Source organism: Diceros bicornis, chromosome 10 (assembly GCF_020826845.1).
Source record: "Diceros bicornis minor isolate mBicDic1 chromosome 10, mDicBic1.mat.cur, whole genome shotgun sequence".
NCBI classification, from domain to species: domain Eukaryota; kingdom Metazoa; phylum Chordata; class Mammalia; order Perissodactyla; family Rhinocerotidae; genus Diceros; species Diceros bicornis.
Window position 1 is genome coordinate 64305464 of NC_080749.1, and position 19890 is coordinate 64325353.

The 19890-nt window shown below is 33.2% G+C and overlaps 1 protein-coding gene and 1 long non-coding RNA gene across 2 annotated transcripts in view; both read left to right on the plus strand.

The window, feature by feature from the left end:
- ZNF804A (zinc finger protein 804A) overlaps nt 1-19890 on the plus strand; it is a 280914-nt gene that overhangs the window by 97229 nt on the left and 163795 nt on the right. The gene's annotated exons all lie outside the window — the stretch shown is intronic.
- Nucleotides 1739-8062, plus strand: LOC131410884 (uncharacterized). Its single transcript, XR_009221430.1, has 3 exons — nt 1739-1881; nt 4252-4390; nt 7888-8062. It is a non-coding gene; the product is annotated as an uncharacterized LOC131410884 (long non-coding RNA).

The window sequence follows — 19890 nt, forward strand, 5'->3', positions numbered from 1 at the left end:
ACCTGTACATAGTAGGGTGGTTTATGGTTAAATTGTATTGGAAAATGGGTTATTTGTTCTGAATGGCTGCCTTGTCTGACTTAGAATATAAAAGCCATGCAGAAAGATTCAGATGTCTTCCTCCTACCTCACTTACTGTTCCTTTCACTCTCTCTGACAATCTCAAATCAGCAAAAACAAAATCACATACACATGCATATACTATTCCCTTGCTGCCAGCATTTAAATTTTTCCATTTTATTTTAATGTTTGCAAATTATTAAATATGCATTATTATTTATATATCTAGCAGCTACATTTCTAAGTTTTATAATTGCTACCATATTTTGTTTCATTTTGTATGTTAAAACATATTTAAATTTAATCAGAAAAAAGCTAACACTGCCATTTTTAAAGATGACTTCTGCAACTTGTGAACTATTCCAAACAACTAAGAGGGTAGATTCAGTAAAGAACTCCCCCAATATCGATAACAAAATCGATAACAAAGCCTTTCATAGAAAAGTGAATGTCTTCACATGTCATCGTGTCATATATTTAATCAAACACAAACAGAAATTAAAAGTTCTGCCTGGTATCTATTAGAATCATCAGAGCAGGCCAGCATGACCATAAACTCTTGTTCTGTGAGGCTATTGAATGGTTCATATTCTGCCCTATCTGAATTTGAATCTTTTTTTAATATGGGTTTTTCCATGGCTTTCTTGCAAAAGCACAGCTTATTCTGAAATACATTGATAGAGATGACACTGTTCTGTATAGTCTCAAAATTTTTCATCTTTAAATAGATCTTAAGGATCCTTGCCTTCAAAATTTTTATTTTATAGATAATGAAACTACAACATAAAATATTTGGCACTCTGAAAAACAACAAAAAAAGACAAGTGAATGTGAAGAGTGGATTCAGGGCTGTGATGTTGAGGATGAGCATTAAAAGAAATAATAAGGCCCATTCAACTTTTATAATAAGAAAACCCAGATAAATATTCCTTTATCAGGAGGATAAACTAAGGTTGGAGAAACTTAGTAAAGAACATAGATAAAGGAGATTTGGCATTACTTGCTTTCCCCATGCCTTCTTTGTACTAGAAAAGAAGGAAATGTTGAAGGATGAGTTTTGGAAGGAGTGAGAGTTACTCAGTGTTTCTCTCTGCCTTTGGCATGCTTCCACATAAGACTGGGAGCCAGACTAAGAACCTATTAAATAACCAATGCCCCAAGGGAGTGGGTAAGGAAAAGTTTGGACATTTTTGAGCAAAATTTCAAAAGTCTCCAGAGTAAAAGTTTTTCTAGTCCTCAAGAGTCAAAATAGCTTGAGGGCCTCATGTTATTGCTTCTGCAAGACTGGATGTTCTGTACAATGAGTGGAACCTGGGAAACATATTATTATTGGATAATGAAGACTAGGCAACACAGTCACAAGTTGGTGGGTAGCCAAGATGTTCAAAGTGTAGTAAAAAGACTCACCTCTATGGAAATATACCTAAATTTGGACCTGAGCTTTGTAATTCTTCATACTTGCTATGAAGAAGACTAAATGACATAAGTGCAATGCTTTTTAAAATACAATTGATATATCATTCCCTGAAATATTTCTGTGAGTTAATTAATATTTTATGCCATTTTGATAAATACTTAATTTTATTTATAAAGAAATATTGGGTATAGATTTGATTTGGACTGATAAAAAATCAGGAGATTTTTACATTGGTAGTTCTTCACTGAATCTGCTTTGCCTCACACAGATAGGCATTGAAAGAGAACATGTTTCAAGCATACGCTCAAACATTGTTTTATGCCAACAGGACTAAAGCATATGAGAGTAACATTTTTGTGAACAAGTCCATCAAAATTCCATGATTCCTGTCAGCTTTGTTACTTGTAAGTAGTGAATTGTGTTTAATTTAAATCACTTTACTTTGGCATAAATATCAGAGAGTATTATTTAATTTTTAACTTTATTAAACAGGAATAGAATTATTTAGAAAACCAAAGAAATATCATGACTCTGTAATCACTAAATAGTTAACTGAAGAAATCAACCATAATTTCATATACCTTACCATTGTTCCTGAGTATTAGTATCTGGGATTACTTCTTTCATGCATTTCCCTCATTCAGTACTTTCACATTATTGTGATGGTTTTGCAAGTGTTATTTTATATTCTGTTTTGTCTGGCTAATTTTTTAATATAAGCATTTTAATCATGTTACATTTTCTTTTGATAATGCTATAATATCTAAATAATCAATGTAATAGTTGCATAATGCCTGATGACTTATGGATCAGTAAAATCATTAAAAATTACAGTCAGCAAAATAAAGGCTCATAATATAAAAAGGCAGAATGACATAAATATCTCAGTTGTGAGGTACAGATATCATAGAGTTTTAAAGCATATAAGTTATTGGATACATGGTGCGAAGATTGGAGCCACTCACCTTCAGTTATCCATATTTTCTTACTAGATTTGACAGCTCACTCAAGTACAAGTGGATTTAAGAAAAGTTGTGGTGGGGTGTATGTGTGTATGTATGTGTGCACACACATGCAAAAAATATTGAAAGGTATAACTACTATAAATGGAGAGAGGGGAATAATTGTTAAGTGATTAATAAATGTCAGATGTAGTCCTTTGTGTTTTATATATGTTATTAAAATTTCTACCCCCCCTCCAACTGTCCTCTTATGACCACAGTATGGAACACTCTGGAAGAGCCTATGTGCAAACCCTAGCATAACTCCTGTAAAATCATAACACGTAAACCCAAAACATTGCAGGCGTCTCATCCTGGCAGGATGTCAGACGTACAGACAAACCAATTAGACATCGTGAAATAATTTGAATAACTGTTTACTGTAACTTGTTGGAAAATGGCAAAAGAGAATCCTATTCATATAATACTATAAATAAGCTTCTTAAAATGAGTTTGTGTGTGTGTCTCTCTCAAGATCTTTCTTGTCTTTCAGCTGCCCTGAAATCTTTTTATTTCCAAATTTCCAAATTCCCTCCAATTATTATTTTTTCCTCCTGTTCTCTTTATTTTATTTTTTATGATCATAACACTTATATAATATATACCCTCTTCTCATCACTAGAAAAAACATTTGAAACTATGTGTGGTGATGGGTGTTAACTAGACTTATAGTGGTGATCATTTCACAGTATATACAAATATCGAATCATTATGTTGTACGCCTGCAGCTAACATAATATTAATTGTCAATTATATCTCAATTTAAAATGAAAATACCCTCTTAGCAGATTTTTAAGTATACAATACAGTATTGTTAACTATAGGCTCTATAGTGTACAGGAGATCTCTATTATTTTGAATGTACTTACCTTTCTCCATATCCCCTTCCTTCTAGATCTATTTTTTGTTGTTGTTTTCACCAATAACCCTGTCCTGCCTTTCCAAAATAAGTCAGTCAAGATTCTTTCGGGGCATCTCCTTGTTTCACCTTTTCCACTTTTCAAATTCTTCACAGTAAATGCCCAGCCCCAATCTGGCAAAGATAGAATTCTTCCTAGAGAATGATATTGGAGAGAAAAGAAGCGTTGTGAATTCACGCAACTAAGATTCTCTTTTGCCACCCCACATCCCAGAAACTGGTGAAAAGGAGCTACCACATTACATATAAAGTTTCAAAGAAACCAATGGTCCTCTTTCTTAGTGTACTCATAATTATATGTATTTTTTAGTAGCTTGAGAAACCAGCGGGATATTGACAGCAAAAGTGAAGATGATTTTTCCAGATAGTAAAAAGTGGCCTCTTTGGTCTAGGAGACTTAACTTTAAGCTTCTGAGGAAAGAGTCAATTGCTCAAAACTAAATTTGACATCAAAATGCTGTGTGAAAATAAATCCAGGCTCACCACTGCTGCCTCAGTCATCCTATGCTTCAGTAATCTATTTGTGTGTCTACATCTGCCACAAATAATTTAAACACTGCATTGTAATTAATATTTATGACAATGTGAATGAGCTATCACAAAAGTTTAAATTTTCTTCTGTATGTATGCTTTGTTTAAAATGACTGGAAAATAAATGATGCACACAGAAATTTTCCATCCGTAAAGTTTGTGTTTTAAGAATTTTGAGTTAAAACTTAGTTATTTAGAAAATTTGAGTGTATAATAAAAGTTACTGTGAATGTTCCTGAGAACTGAAGTTTGAATCTGAAGTTTCACATCTGTAATTAAACGCAGTGCATTTAACTTACCAATTATATTTATAATTATTTCAGAACTGCCTAGCATCATCTTCAGAGGAGTTAGAGAGTGAGGATGCTGTACTCAATACTGACATATGAAATGGTTAAATATATGTTCTGAAAGTGAAATAATGTCATTGAAATACTCCAACAATGGAAATTATCTCTTCTGGTTTGTATATCTGTAACTTTGGTGTTATAAATAGCTCTACATAGAAAATTAAGGTGAAGTTGTGTTTTATCTTTCTATAGAGGAGAAAGAATTATTCCTCTACCCTCTAGGTTCTTCTGGCTGGTCTAAGAATTAAATTGACGTGAGATAGAATAACAGGAGAAAATCAAACGAAGTTTAATAACATGTATACATGGAAGAAACCCCGGAAAACTGAGTAACTCACCAAAATGGCTGAAGCCACCACCTTAAATACCATCTTCAGCTAAAGACAAAGGAGGATATTGGGAGTAGTGGTTTGGGACTTCAACTTTCCCAAGTGGTTTGGGAAGGAGGCAGTTTACCTGGAGATGGAAAATCAAATGTTTGGCAAACTAGTGTTTGCTGGGCCATCTATAGACAATGTGACCCGAGAGAGAACTTTGGTAAAAATGGGCCTAGAAAGATTCTTCCCAGTCTACCACATTTGGAGTTATCCATGGTGATAGCTCTCTCCTGGGGCAGGCCTTCTACCTTAAATTTTTTTAGACAGTTAGAAGGAAGGTCACAGTTTCTTTCTGAGTCTTTTGTTCTTAACAATTATCATGCCAGGGCTGGCCCTGTGGCCTAGTGTTTAAGTTCGGCATGCTCCACTTCGGCAGCCTGGGTTTGGTTCACAGGCGCGGACCTACACCACTTGTTGGTGGCAATGCTGTGGAGGCAACCCACATACAAAATAGAGGAAGATTGGCACGGATGTTAGCTCAGGGACCATCTTCCTCAAGCAAAAGAGGAAGATTGACAACATATGTTACCTCAGGGCGAATCCCCAGCCAAAAAAATAAATAAATAATAATAATAATAAATAATTATATTGATAATATATTATCAATTAATGATTATAAATAATCACACCAGAGAGGCACATTTTGGGGTGGCACATTCTGATCCCCCACATTTCCTAGATGTGATGATCAATTTAACACACACATAACATTGTACAAAAATAATTTGTAATATAATAATAATAAATAAATCAAATAATAAATCCCCCAAAAGTTTCATCAGAGTATGAAACTTTGGCATTGAGTGAGATCATAAAATAGTTTTAAAACTGCTTCATGTTAATAATATTTACCCTACAGGAAAGATTAGGTTTCATTTACAGTGTGCAACCATTCAAAACAGCATAACTTTGCCTAGGCTATTAAAGTAATCATCCAATTTAAGAACATATTACTGTGAAGACACCATCTGGCGCAATACAGAATCTAGAGGGCAGGATTGGTTTTACTATGGATTTTTAGAGAAAGTATAAAATAACATAGATAATCTGTTAGTCCTGTACAATATTAAAAATTATCACAAGCCCAGGAGGTAAAGTAGGTATATAAGCACATTAAATAATATTTTTTCTTTTTTAATAGAAACTCATTCTAAAACTACATTAAAAGAAATCGTACATTTAAGTGGAAAAGTGTCTACATGACAGGAATTTTTAAAAGCTGCATTTTCTGACACATATCACATGCTTAGCAACATACCCACATATTTAACTGTTTGGCATATGAGGATATTCTCCAAATGGAAGTGAAGGGGAACAGAATATACCATCCCAAAATGTGCCTCTTTGGCATAAAGATTATCTTGAGCTGGTTATTTTTTAAAACACAGCAGAGACAAGAGAAGCTCTGAAAACCAAGTAGAAGCTACCCTTTTGTGAGAGAAATTTACATTTATAAGGGAAATCTCCATTTGTAAGAATATCTCCCTCTCTGTACCAGGAAGAGGAGGGTGACTAAATCTCTAGAAATTCTTATCAATGGAGAAGGCAGCAGGCTTAGATCTCCATAACAACCATATCCTATTAGTTAACTGTGATTTTCCTGATAGCCTCCCATAACTGACTGCCTGCCCCCCCCAAGGTCATCTTCTGTCCTTAGCTGGAGATGGTATTTAAGGTGGTGGCTTGGGCCGTTTTGAGCAGGTACTCAGTTTTCCTGGGTATCTCCCATGTATACAGGAGTTATACATGTTATTAAACTTCTGTTTGTTTTTCTCCTATTAATCTTTCTTTTATTACCAGGAGGTCTCAGCCAAGAACCTAGAAAGGAAGAAAGAAAATTATTTGTTTACCCTTACAGAAGAAATTGTCATTTTATTGCTGAATATTACCATAAAATGATTTGCCAAATGTTTCAATTACAGATGATGAATAAATGAAAAGAAATAGGATTTATTGGAGTATATGAGGAAGCCGTTTGATTTAAAACTAATTCGGCCTAACCTTGTTTTTCCAGAAAGGCCTGACATGACCTGTTGAGCATGCATTGTACATCTGCTTTAAACATTTACAATTTCCCAAAGCCCAGAATGATGCCCTTAAAGATAGATATGTTGCCTCCCCCATGTCAGCATTTTTTTAAGGATAAGTATTTCTTCCCAGAAACTAAGGATTAATTGCTGACCTGCTTTAACTCATCTCGTGCCCACTGACCTGCTGACCATCGATTTGCTGTGCTCACCTTGTGACCACCTACCTGCTGTGCTAGCAAAGCATCTCATCACAGTAGTAAAAGAGATATTCGTGTCATATGTGATGGATTCTCTTTGTCCCAAGATGGTATATAACCACTCTGTACACCCTACTTCTTCAGAGAGCTTCTTTCCTTGGTGAAAAAGTTCTCCTGGGCTATAGTCCTCAAACTGGCTCATAACACACTCACCCTAATTTTAATGTATCAATTGATGATGGATTATTTGTGTCGATAGAGATAAAACTTGTCCGTAGAGAAGAAATTAAAACACGTATACTTGGATTAAAGGCTCATTTCATTTTACGTAGATTCATAAAGACTACTTTAGGCATAATATAATTACAAATATTGAAACTATCTTGCATGGATATCAATCTCATTATTTTATAGACATAACAAACCTCTCAATATTATGCTTTAGTATTTTGGTTTGAAATTGCAAAAACCCTGCTGTACTTGAATGAGGATATTTCTTGAAGTAAGCTGTTGATTTCAAATACATCTTGCTTATTGCTTTCAGCTCACATATTACTCTTAAATGCACATTTTAATCACTGTGAGAACAACAACTGCTTTTCATACAGTTAAGTGGCAATATTGTACAATGCATAGCAAAATTGCAATGATTAGCATTAATATTTGCAGTATTTCCAAGAATATTTTGGTCACTAGGTTGGATTGTGATTGTCTAGAAATTCGAATATTTCTATCTTCAAAAAATTACTTGCTTTGCTTTTGTTCAAATATTTGTAAAGGGTGGATTAGAAGGATGGATGAACGGCTAGATGGATTGATTTTAAAAGTCTCGTTTCTTCTGGAAAAACTTTACTTGGCACAGTATCTTGAAAATGAACACAAATCACTGTGTAGTATTAGAAATTGACAAAATCCTTATATACTGTTGAACTAGTGAAGTTCAATGTACTTTTTGGCAGTTGTTTCATGTCCCTCATAAATTTTTGCTTATTCTTTTTGTTTTAGTTTTACTTCTCCTTCTCAAAATCTTTCAACATTTATATATGAATTAATTTTCGCTGAGCTATGTACCAAGAAAAGGCCATTATAATCTTGCCTCAAGCAGCTTGCAGTAAAAGAAACACATTAATAAAATGATTTGCATAAATTCTTAGAAGAAGGAACAAGGAATGACTTAGAATTACACTTATTACCTTATGTAAGTAAATGAAGTATATAGAATATATGCATGTAATGTTCTGTGTGCATTTATTTGAGTTTTAAGTGGCAAGGAAATTACAGTTGCTACAATTTAAAAGATTTATGAGTTTGAAATCATGGTATTTCCCCTAGAAAGCAGAAGGAGGGCATCATGAATGTGATGGGATTACATAATAATGGAAATCAGGCAAATAATCAGTCTCCCAATGCAGTACTACATAGAAGCAACAGAAAACTTAGGTGGATGTGTGTTAAATAAAATTGCCTGGGAAACAACTCAAGTCAAAAAAGATACTAATACTGATACCAGTCAATTGAATGAGTAACAGTCACTGTGTTATTCACCAAACTCTTGCTAAATACATACCTGGTGCAGATTCTACAAATATGAAAAGGAAGTAATTTCACTCTTAAGGGAGCTCACTATCTTCTCAGAGAAGGACATGTAAATAAATGAATTATAATACAATTTGAGCCATATTGGAAAAGTGTACGTAGTACAGAGAGAGCTCAGATAAAGAAAGAGTGGAAGGATGGACAGAAGTTTGTCAGACAGATAGGAAAGTAATTTTACAAGCAAGAATAACAATATTTGAAAAAGGTTAGTTGGAGAAATAAGATAGTGTTGTGGGTTTAGGGCACTGTGCTAAAGCCTTAATAATAAGATTAATGTGAAATAGTCACATTTCTTTTTTATGCAGATAATTTTTAAAAATTTATTGAATGCATGGAGTTATTCCTAGGGACATTTAGAATTTTTTAAGACTTGAAGCTTTCATCACCAAACATGGGTGGTTAGCTGCTAGGACTTTGGAATGAGACAATTTTGTGAAGAAGATATTAAAAACATAATTCTATGCCTGCAAGCATTGGTATTATCTTCTCTATTATTTAATAAAATTTAAATATACTGTGCTTATCATTGTGTATAATAGGATTTTTATTACTCTGGGGAGTAAAAAGAATATAAGTTTAATATAACTCTGACATCAATTTGAGTAAACTTCTCCTACTTCGAGCCATAGTCTTCCACTGTCCAACATTTTTTAGTTAGAATTTTTGGAAACTTTTTTATTTTTAAATATATGTAGATTTACAGAAGTTTGCAAAAATAGTACAGAGAGTTCCTTGTCTCTTCACTCATTTTATTTCATGGGTCTTCCATAACCATAACACAATATTAAAACCAGAATATGACAAAGATATAAAGTATGTCTATAGTTCTGTCATTTTACCACATGAGTAAATGTGTGTAACCACCACCAGAATTAATATCCAGTATTATCCATCACCAAAAGATCTCCCTCATGCTACTCCTTTATAGTCACACCAGCCCTATCCTCCACCCGCCGTCCCTAATCCATGGCAACCAATAATGTGTTTTCCATCTCTATAGTTTATTTCAAGAATGTTATACAAATGAAATTGTATATTATGTGATCTTTTGATATTGGCTTTTTTATTGAGCCTAATGTCTCTGAGATCTATTGAAGTCATTGGTATTTATCAGTAGTTGATAGCTTTCTTTGCTGAGTAGTATTCCATAGTATGGATGTACCACAGTTTGCTTAACCATTCACTTATTGTCAGACATTTTGATTGTTTCCAGTTTGGGGGCTATCACAAATAAAACTCCCATGAACAATAATTTACATGTTTTTGTGTAGACATAAGTTTTCATTTCTTTGGATAAATGCCCAGAAGTGCAATTGCTAAATTGTATGAAATGTATATTTCTAGACTTTTAAGAATTTGCCAAACCATTTTTCAGAATATTTGTACCATTTTACATTCCCACTAGCAATATTTGAGAGTTTTTCTATATCCTCACCAGCATTGGATATTGTCACTATCATTTTATTTTAGCTATTCTAATAGATGTTGACTGATACCTCATGGTGGTCTTCAGATATTTTATATCAAAAGAAAATATTCATTTTCATAGAAACATATTTCTAAATAGGTAAGAAACTCTGTTTTTCTGAAATAGAGTATTGAATTGACATATAAGTTATCAGGGAACTGAAGAAATAGGAGGAAAAAGGATCTATTTCAAGTCAGTTGAGACTGAAACTAGATTTTTGGACTAGGGTTAAGAAACATTCCTCATTCTCATGAGAAAATAAATAATTTTGTCAATGAGTTTCAAGAGTAGCAATGACAAAAAAAAAAAGGAGTTGATCTCACTTATATATGAATCTAAAAACGTTGAATACTCTATTCTAGCAGAGTTGAACGGTGGTTACCAGCTGCAGGGAGGTGGAGGAAATGGGGAAACGCTGGTTGAAGGGTACAAAGTTGCAGCTACATAGGATGAATAAGTCTGGAGACATAACGTACAGCATGATGGCCATAGTTAATAACACTTTAGTAGATGCTAGAAATTTTCTAAGAGAATAGATTTCACGTACTCTCACCACACAAAAAATGGTAACTATGTGAAGAGATGGATATATTAATTAGCTTGACTACTATAATCCTTTTACTATATATATGCATATCAAATCATCATGTTGTACACCTTAAATATGCAATTTTTATTACAAAATAATAATAATAAATCATGTCTGTTATCCATGTTCCTGAAAAAAAATACTTTTGAAAAAATACCGAGTTGTGTCCCTTTGGTATGACTGTCTTAAATCATAGGGAAGTATATACCTAGTAACAGTTGTGAATTCTAAGAATCCTGGCTCCATATACCCTAAATTTAAAAAAAAAGGTCTATGTGCAAAATGTATTAAAAGAACAATTGTTTTTAGTATAAAATGTGTTAATATAATTTAATAGTAGAGATAGATTAAAACTCAGAATTTAGGTTCTCTAGCATTACTAACATTGAGGAATTATGTGGAACTGGAAAATAGTTTCCTTGGTAATGTCACCAATGTGAATCTTATCTATAACCAAAATAGCACAAAAAAACATAACATTTCCTTTGCGTTTTCCTCAAAGGAACGTTATGTTTTTTTTCAGAACATATGTTAGCATTTCATTTAGGGTCTTATTAAAAATGCCCTGGCATTTCTGCTTGTCTGAATAGAATTTCACTACCTCACACATCTTGAGCATTATAAAATACCACATTAACCTTTCTAACAGAGCTTGGTATGACACAGAAGATATATTTTTCCAGGAGAATGTATTATTCATTAAATAAATAGTAGAAGCAATATGAAAGAATTGTCTTAGTACTAAAATTTAATCAAAGCAATTAAAGTCAAAGGTGTTAATATATTGCCAGACATATTAAAGTCATTAAATATTGTTGGACTTTTCCTTCAGGAATGAAATAGACTCTTACGAGTACTCATTTGAACTTTTATTATGTCTCATCATTTTTGCACTAACTCATGATGCTGAATTTATTTCAAGTACTTGTGCATAAGATAATATGAATTTTATTCTTCTATTGTGTCTATAATTGATAAATCATTTCTAACTCACTATTTATTTTAGTACTACTTTACAGATCTGCTATAATAATATACCAGAGGAGATATTTTAAACATAAATAGAAATGATTTTATACACCATGACATTAATAATTTTCAGGAAAAAATGCATGGAATGCTTTATGATTTTATAGTGGATACTTGAATGCCAAATGCTGTTTATGTAATTACACTAAAGCCTTTTGCTTATAGTCAAATATGATGACAGGAGTTATCAGTTTATGAGCATCTACAATGTGTCATATCTCACACTACATTCTTTATCCTCAGAATTTCATTTGGTATTATTGTTATTGGCATTTGTAAATGAAACTCAGAATAACTTGCCTAAGAACATAAAAGAGGTGAATGGCAAACACAATCTGTGAATTGAGACTATATTAAAACAACCTTGAGTGGTCATCAGCTGTGAACAACAAACACTATTATAGGAAAAAAACAATATATAGCAGTCAGAATACCCATACCTAAAAGTTTGCTGGTTAAGCAAAGCTTTTGAACAGAGTTCTCAGATGATATATATATAGTAGTTTAAAAAAAAGAGATAAAAATAGGAAAGTATTTAAATATGTTGTTCTTATGGAAGGGAAACGTGATACATGAAATCACCAGAAACGTAAATAACTAACTCAACAAACTTTTCTGAAAACCTAATATAAACAGGCATCTATGATGCAAATATTAATAAAATGTTATGTGGGGAAACCCAAAATTTAAAGCTGATCTCCCACTTTAAGTTATGCTATAGTTGGATGCTTTTAATTACAATGAATAGGAAAACTCAAATCACTAAATGAAAAGAGATCAGTAAGTGTGTATTATTGCTTCTGTGCCCTATAAATTTCCCAGTAATAGTCAGGAAATATCCATTCTGCTTCCAGCTTTCAGCCTGTGATTTCAGAATGGGAAATAAGGAACAGGTAAGGACTGCTGGCTCCCTGCCCAAGCACGGCTGTAGGATGGGTTCCAGGGCCGCCCGGCTTTTCTGGTTAGGCTTGCTAGGTGGGTGTGACTGGATGCTATCAAATCATCATGTAGTACTGCCTTAAACTTATCCAGTGTTGTATGTCAATTATATCTCAATAAAGCTGGGGAAAAAAAAAAAAGATGCAAAGACTTTGCACCTGGAGAGTCCTTCTGGTCTGACAAACTGTTTTCCAAAGACAGGTGGTGTTCTGATCCCCTTGTGCAGAAGTCTGAGTCATGTGGATAATTGTCATAAATCTCTTATTTCATTTGTCACAGTGAGAGAAAAGTTTCTTTCTATTCTGCAATAGAAACATAAAAAATAAATCAGCATAATTTCCGAAAAGGATTCAAGTAAGAAATTAGGTGGTTGATGCTTCCTTTGTGCCTTTGAATTCTCAAAAAGAGGCATAGAAATCTTGATTAGCTAGCTTAAGAAAAAAAGAAAATAATCACAATATGTTAATCTCTTTGTTTCCCTTTGGTAGATTATTACTTTATGGAATTAGATCTCAGCCTAGGAAGGAATACTTGGTGATCTCCCGCAAAAGACATATAAGTATATGTCAACAATGATGCCATCTTTAAAAGTAGTCCATTTGTGGGCCGGCCCCACGGCTTAGCGGTTAAGTGCGCGTTAAGTGCGCGTGCTCCGCTGCTGGCGGCCCGGGTTTGGATCCCGGGCGCGCACCGACGCACTGCTTCTCCGGCCATGCTGAGGCCGCGTCCCACATACAGCAACTAGAAGGATGTGCAACTATGACATACAACTATCTACTGGGGCTTTGGGGGAAAAATAAATAAATAAATAAAATTATAAAAGTAGTCCATTTGAAATGGAATCACTTAGTTGGTTCAGTTCATTAGTCAGCTTCTTATTTTCAAAATTATTTTTAAAATATTTTAATTTCCTCAATGTTATCCCTTGTAAGCCAATTTACAAAGCCCAAATAATCTAAAAATCATGTTGCTGTGCAAATTATTGAATGCAAAATTGAAAAAAATAGATTTGTTCGCCTGATGGAAATGAAATGCTTAATCGAATGTTGAATGTAGAATGTAGAAATCATTTTGTTACTGACATTTTTTCCCTCAACTGTATATATTTATATAGCACTTATTACTATAGTGTCTAGACATCTTGACAAATGTGTCATGCCAATATAAAACACTATGTTCTCTGGCCAAGCCTATGGAAAACCATATGGCATACTGAGTTATTCAAGAGCAAACACAAAAATAAATCACCCTGTGTGATCAGACATTGGATATTATTATTAGATTATGGTGGTGTGACAGTCTTCTCACATGTTCATGTTAAATACTAATATAATTAAGATACGTCACAGGAATTACTAGCATTGGCCCTGGCTTATAGTAAAAGATTATAACTAGTAATTAGTATTATTAATGTAACTACCAATATGGCTACACTTACTTGGCCAAACTCCTGAAAATCTTGATATTGAGATTCAACTAAACTTTGGGAATTATTTCCTCACTCTTCAATTTTAAGAAGTTTGTAATTTCAGAAGCTTAAACTGTTTTCTAGGTAAGTGACCAGAAAGACAATTTTCCTTGAAGTGGTTACTTTTAAACGCATTTGCAAAATCATTTTTTTCTCTCTCTCATAGGTCCAGAATCAGGCTATAAATACATTAAAGGTCTGGTTAATAAAAGGAATATTTATATTACTCACAAAAATAAGTTTTATTACTTATATACATATTATTAAATTTTGTGGTTCTCAAAGTTGAAGGTAAAAAATAATGATATTCAAAGATTAATGCTGGAGAAAGTGCTCTAAGACAGTCTTCAGATTAGTGCTGATGCATATTTCCTTTTGTAAGAATATAAATCAAAACGAGGAAAGTAACAGGAATATGTGTACATTTTACCAGTGGCAGAACCTCGAATATGGAAGAAGTGTGCGGGAAATAGTGAAGCAAAAAGACGAAAATTTCTTTATATGCTTGTAGCCTCCACCACTACCAGACACAGAGACACAGAGTGGTATGGATAAATAGTCCTACTCTTTTCTATGTCATTGTAGTTGATTGCAATCTGATATGAGATATAAATAGTCTTGAAGTTGGGGAACCTACCGGATCCTGAGTGAAAGCTTGGCTAACTAATCATGTAGGACTTTTCATGTCTTTCAGTTCTGATGCTTAATCTCCTTTCAGACTGATTCCAACACACGTATATGCCCCTTGATGTCTAGGCTGTACCTTCAGCTCTGTATTGATTGCTTACAGGATGAAAAAAACAGCCTAGGGGAACAGAGGTGATTCAGATGTAATCCTCACAGTACGAATATCTTAGTATAGTGAGGAGGAGACAATCTTGCCAACTGCGCTTTCTTGATAATATTTTTGTTAGATATTTTGTCCTCGCTACTTTTGAACTCAAAATGACCATTCTTTTATGAAAATAGGAAATAATAAGTATATAGATAATACTATCTATTAATAGATAATAAGCATCTATTACTTCCATATTTTCATAAAAGAATGATTAATATTCTAGTATGAGAATATACTTAGTATTATACTTAGTGTAAGTATACTGGTACTATTATTACTTGCAGTATGAGTAAAAATGCTTAGTATTCTAGCATTTCTTTGTATTTTTAACTCAATATTGGTTAACTCATTTTCTAGTAAGAGGCTTTTATCATTTACAAATCATGAGACCTGTCTCTTCTTTTCTAGTATTTAGACCCCTTATTTCTTTTTGTTTTTCCATACAGTGATGGCCAGTACCCCAGCATTATATTAAACAGTTTTGATTAATGAACATCTTTGCCTTTTGCTCAGTTTTAAAGAGAATGTATTAAACATTTGTTCGTTAAGCCTAAGGTTTGCTATAGGTTTTGGTATTACTTATATCAAATTAGGAAAGTTCCATTTACCACTGGTTAGCATTTTCTAAAAATCATGAAATAGTATTAACCTGTCATATGAATTTTCTGGAACAAATGATAAATTGTATATGTTTTCTCTTTTAATCTATTAATGTAGTGAATTACAATGATAGTTATTTCTGATGTAGTACCTTATGCTGTAATTTTTAACCACATTTTTATATAATCATCATTAATGACTCTCTAAACTAAAGAAATATATACTTTGATCACCCAAATGTAGACTTGATTTTAATTAATAAATATGTCTACTGTTCTTTCGAATATTTATTTCAAATTTTATTGGTCCATACCATACATAAGAACTGAGGTATAGTAAATATTCACTCACAAGACTTGGGTTTTCAGAATAATCAAGTCCATTGTCTAGTCTAGACGAATGAATTCCTTGATCCGAATAAGTAGTAACTAGGTAAGGGACTACAGTTGTTTTTGAGAAGAGCAAATATAGTTGCTCAAAAAGAAAATTAGATCCAAAGAGAAATGGAAGGTAATAGAATGAAAGTTATAATGGGAAAATAAGCAATAGAGATTAGTAGCAAGGAAAGTTGAAAGAAGGATAAAATAGGCTTTGAGAATTGATGGAGGAGCATTGCTCAGGACAAAGACTCAAAAGGTTTTAAGCTTGGATTTGTCTCCCTAGGGTGCCCAGTTTCAGGAGCGGTTGTAGCAGTTTTTAGGAATTTGGGGGAACTAAAAATTCGTGGATTATGTTGGCATCAAATTATCTCTGATGTCCTTCTGTAAATAAATTAGATTACCTGAGAGTGGTGAAATGGTTACTGTACAAAGGCACTGTGGCATTGTAGTAAATCAGAACATACTCCATTTTGCACCCCTTGGCCAACTTAGCATTAATATATTCTTTTTAGTCTTTTTAATGCTCTATTTGCTGCCTTCACTTTCCTCTGTGCATCTAAAGGACTGGTGATTTCAAGGACCCTGCTTTTGGCAAGTACCACAAAGAATGATCAAAATAACAAGTGGAGTTCAGGAAGAGATTCTGTCTAAGACTCAAATGTAACTGTAAAATGGGTTGTCTGTGCAAAATTCGGCAAACGCAATGTGTGATAAAAAAAAAAAACTGAGGCAACACTTTTACAGAAGCACTGGGTGAAAGAGGGAGGTGAGTCTCATAATTTTTTGTGTCTTTTGCAGATATAACATAAAGAGACTAATTTCCACAGAGAAAGAACAATGAAAATAATTCTTATTTAAAATTCAATTAACATATTCTCAAAGCACATCATTTATTTATTACCTTTAGTTTGGAGGATCATTAATAAAGATTAGCAAATAAATATGTGTCTGAAATCTCACACCTGATTTTATTGATTATAGCATGACCGATTTGATTATAGTATAAACAATGAGAATTTTGATCCAGTAAACTCTTATTTTAACTAAAATGATTAGCATGGAAAATAGTGGTATGAACAGAAAATTAAAGTTTTATATTGATTTAATTAGGTTAATTTGGTCCTTGATTATATACACTACTTATATACTTAATTATACACTCAGAGAAAAAATAGCCCTTGATTCATTCACCAAATAAGAGTAACAATTTACTCTGAACTGTAGTTATATGCTGAGTTGAAAGGCTTAGACGCTAAGAATATTCACTATTGATAGCCTTATGTCATGTGATCACCCAAGAAGATATACTATTTCATAACTGTTCTTGGAACTAGTATTGCCAGACATGGTAACACAAGAGCCGCTCCCCTGCACCTAATGTCCCCATACTTCATCTTCCCTACTTTACAAACTTTGTATGTTTTAGCCTTTTGGTCTCTTCCTGTATGCCTCAGTCCTTTCTAAGTCAAACATAATCAACTAATCAAAATCTGAATATCATTAGAGTCAGTGAAGACATACTCCATCATCCATTGCCATATTCAAATACAAGTTTTACTTTAGAAAATTAACTCAGTTGTTGAATTAGTTGAAATAGGAAATGAAAGTTCTCGTCTAAGATAGATCCCTTGTTAGTTTTCTGTATTTTAGCCAATAATCTGTAATAATTGTGTTCGTGTTTTGGGAACACTCATTCAACACTTTCTTAATGTCAATTTTTCAAAGGACTCATAGTCTCAAACTGTGCTGCATTAGTGCCATGAGTAGTAATCTTCAGTCAAATCATATGTGAAATTTCATACGTGTTACATATCCTTAAGATTCCCTTGGTTGCCTTCTTCTAGAATAGGGCTCATGTGCATTTCACTAGACATATGAAATATGATTCACACCAGGTGAATGTTTTTCAGAAATACTCCATTGATTCATGAGACCGCCATGAGGGAATCATAAGGGAAATGAGAGAGTTGCTGTGAAGATGTTAAGAAGCACCAGCTTCTGCATATTAGTGGTGCTTACATACGTTTATCGAATGCTATCCAAAGACTGCACACTGACTTTTGGATGACTCCAAGGAACAGGTCTCAACACACAGAACACTTCAGAAGCCAAACCTTTTGTTTCCCAAGTATCACACCAAAGTTCTATTTTTTCCTCAAAATTCTATTTCTTTATAATTATGTAAAACCTCAGGAAATTTACTTTAAAGATAATATCTTTCAGAAACAGAATAGAGTCACATGTTCGTTTGTTGATTAGGGCAAGAGAGAAGAGCTTCTCTATTAAAGTTTTTGTATGTAAATTTAAAAATTCAGTTAATACTCTGTCTTATATTCTACTTGTTCCTAACTAAAGAATTTTTATTATATGCAAGATATAAATAACATCATTAAGTTGATATGAAGAATTTCCTTTTTTTTTTTTTTACTTGAGGCATAATTGACATATAACATTATATTAGTTTCAGGTGTACAACATAATGATTCAATACGTGTATACATTGCAAAACGAACATCCATCATCACACACAGTCACAAAAATTTTTTTCTTGTGATGAGAACTTTTATGTTACTATACATAGTTAACTATATATAATAATAACTATAACTACAGTTAATAATACTGTATTACATATTTAAAAGTTGCTAAGAGAGCAGATCTTAAAAGTTCTCATCACAAGATATGGGGAGCTTCAACTACAAAGAAAGAGTGTAAATTATTTAAGCTTGTCAGTTGCTTCATCAGCAAAATAGATTTAATAATAATACTTATTCAGCAATATATTGCAAGCATTAAATGACCAATGGATATAGTTAATAAATATTAGATATAAGATTGTAAATATGAGGATTAAAGTATTTTTAATATTTGCAAAATTAGGAAACAATTTACAATGCTACTCTCACTCTGACACCAATTGCAAATTCAGGCGTCCTCAAGACCACCAATTCTGACACAAATGTAACTTTAGGGGGTTCCCAAGACCACCCTCAATTTCCATAATTTGCCAGAAGGACTCACAAAACTCACTGAAAGCTGTTATACTCACAGTTACAGTTTATTTCAGTGAAAAGATACACGTTAAAATCAGCCAAGAGAAGAGATGTGTGAGGCAGAGTCTAGGAAAGTAACACATGCAAGCAAAGCTTCCAGTTGTCCTCTCCCAGTAGAGCTGCAGACAATGCTAACTTTCCCAGCAGTCATGTTTGGCAACACTCATAGAATATTGCCAACCAAGGTAGCTCACTGGAATCTTGGTGTTCAGACCCTTTACTGGGGCTCTGTCCTGTAAACGTGGTTGACTTCCTACGTGGCTAACTTCAGTCTTCAGCCCCTCTGGAGGTAGGACTAATACTGAAAGACCCAAAGCCTCCATCATAAATCCCATCATTAGATATCTAGCATGGCTCCAGGCCCTAGCTAAACAAAGACACTTTTATCAGGCAAGACATTCCAAGGATTTAGAAATTAACTCCCAGGAGCTGAAGGCAAAGGCCAGATCTCTTTGGACAAGGATTAATTCTTCATTAATCTATTACACTACTGAAGTGTACTAATCTAGTACACTATTGAAGTGCTAGATGCTAATGTCAGTATTTTGAATGGAAGTTCAAACATATAGACAAAATAGAGGTAGTAATTGCAGCTGCCATTCTGTAAAACAATTAATATAGTATATTATTTATCATAGGTTTTGCATTGAGGTAAACTGGTAATTTTTTAGAAGCAAAATGTTAATTGCGCATTAAAATAGTTTCTGTTTTGTTGTACAACTAATTAGAATTTTATTTGCCCTCTGGATAGCAAGAGACATTTTTCAAATTGTAGATAAGCAATATAGTTGCCATTTTGTGCTGGTTTATAATAAACGCTTTAGCATTTTAATTTACATGTTGTCTAATCTTTTTTTTTCTAGTCTATGTTGAGTTTTAGGTATTGATTTTTATCAATAAGATGCAAAGTGTGCTTTTAAAAAAGTAGCACTGTTGGCGTATATGCAAAGTGCTAATTTACATATCATTTTGAAAGAAGTAACCTTTCTTTTTAATCGTTTAGTCTCAGATACAGTGTGTAACTATACAATAAGTATTTTTGTGCATT